This window comes from Chrysochloris asiatica, unplaced genomic scaffold, assembly GCF_000296735.1.
Source record: "Chrysochloris asiatica unplaced genomic scaffold, ChrAsi1.0 scaffold00068, whole genome shotgun sequence".
Lineage (NCBI taxonomy): Eukaryota > Metazoa > Chordata > Mammalia > Afrosoricida > Chrysochloridae > Chrysochloris > Chrysochloris asiatica.
In genome coordinates this window covers 7,660,366-7,662,629 of record NW_006408586.1, presented here as the reverse complement: position 1 = coordinate 7,662,629, position 2,264 = coordinate 7,660,366, and positions in this window count along the sequence as shown.

The window sequence follows — 2,264 nt, the reverse complement described above, 5'->3', positions numbered from 1 at the left end:
TTCTTTGCCAATTCTTTCAATGCACTTTGGACTTCCTCCCTGAGTATCATTGGCTCTTGTTCATATGGTACCTCTTGAAATGGTTGAACATTAACGATTTCCTATGTATTCCTTCCATCTTCTCTTGATGCATTTTGCATCATTCAATAATTTGCCCAGAGAATCTTTCAGTAATGAAAGTTGAGGCTTGAATTTTTTTCTTCATTTCCCCCAGATTGAGAAATGCTGAGCGTGTTCTTCCTTTTTGGTTTTCTGACTCCAAATCTCTGTATATTTTATTATAGTATTTGGCTTTATCTTCTCGAGCTGATCTTTTAAATTTTCTGTTCAGCTTTTGGACCTCCTCAATTCTTCTATTTGCTTTAGCATCTCTACGCTGGAGAGCAAGTTTCAGAGTTTCTTCTGACATCCATTTTGACCCTTTCCTTCTTTCTTGCCTTCTTAATGACTTTTTGCTCTCTTCACGTATGATGTTCTTTATGTCATCCCACAACTCTTCTGGTCTTTAGTCTTTAGTGTTTAATGTATCAAATCTGTTCTTCAGATAATCTCTAAATTCAGGTGGGATAAATTCAAGGTCATATTTTGGCTCTGGTGGACTTGTTTTCATTGTCTCCAGCTTTAGTTTGAATTTTCATATGAATAATTGATGGTCTGTTCCACAGTCTGCCCCTGGCCTTGTTTTGACTGATGATATGGAGCTTTTCCATCTTCTTTTTCCACAGATGTAGTCAATTTGATTTCTATGTGTTCCATCTGGCTAGGTCCATGTATATAATCATCTGTTATGCTGTCTAAAGAAGGTATTCGAAATAAACAAATCATTGGTTCTGCAGAATTCTATCATTCGTTCTCCAGCATCGTTTCTATCACCAAGGCCATATTTTCCAACTACAGGTCTTTCCTCCTTGTTTCCAACCTTTGCATTCCAATCACCAGTAATGATCAATACATCTTGATTGCATGTTTGATCGAATTCAGACTGTGTAGTGAGGAGCTCTGTCAATAGTAACACAAAATACTGGGCCAAGAGGGCTCAGAGGATGGTGTTGGAACTCTGAAACAAATATAAAGGTATGTTTGGAGGATTGGAGGGTTTATAGCTAGGGGAATTTTTTAGGAGAATCCAGAAATCCATTGTTTTCTGGTTGAAGACACTTAGCTGTTCCTGGAGCTGCCAGCTTGGAAAAGAACATCTTGATTGTATTTTGAGTGTATCAGGATTTATATAGAAATTTAAAGTGACAGTTTTGACATAAAACCAAACGGCCTCCACTCGTCTGTCTGTTGTGCTGTGGTGGCTTGAGTTGCTGTGATTCTAAGGGCTATGCCACTGGTATTTTAAATAACCAGCAGGGTCACCCATGGTGGACAAGTTTCAGATGAGCTTCCAGACAAAGACAGACTAGGAAGAAAGAGTGAGGAACTACTTCCAAATCGCTAGTCATTGAAAACCTTATGAATAGGAAAGAAACACTGTCAGATACAGGGACGGAAGATGAGCCCTTCAGGTTGGAAGGCATTCAAAATGTGACTCAAAGTAGAGTTGACCATGATGACATGAATAGAGTTAAGCTCGTGGGAGAAAAGCCCACAGAACCTTCATTTGCTGATGGGCCACAACTCAAAATGAGGAGAAACAGCTGTAAGCATCCATTGAAAATCGGAACATGGAATGCATGGAGTATGAATCTGGGAAAGTTGGAAGTTGTCAAAAATGAAATGGAATGCATTAACATCGATATCTTAGGCATTAGTGAGCTGAAATGGACTGGTATTGGCCATTTTGAATCTGACAACCACATGGTTTACTATGCAGGGAATGAAAAATTGAAAAGGAATGGTGTTGCATTCATTGTCAAAAAGAACATATTCAGATCAGTCATGAGGTACAATGCTGTAAGTGATAGGATAATATCCATGCGCTTACAGGGAAGCCCAGTTAAAACCAGTAGTATTCAAATTTATGCACCAACCACAAAACCAGTGAGGATGAAATAGAAGAATTTTACCAACTTCTTCACATGACTATATAATCATTTAAATCACCAGAGGGCACATTTTTGCATTCCAGTCTCTTGCCTGACAGTATACAACCTTTCTCTTTTTATGAACCTAAAATCTTTAGCTGCTTTCTCTATCCATGCCATCTCCTCTACCTCCATCTATAGTATCATTGCTTCTCTGCTTAGGATCCCAAGTTCTGTTCATGCTCTTCTCTCTTGATGGACTTAAGTACCTCTGTATCTGGAATGTAAGGTTAA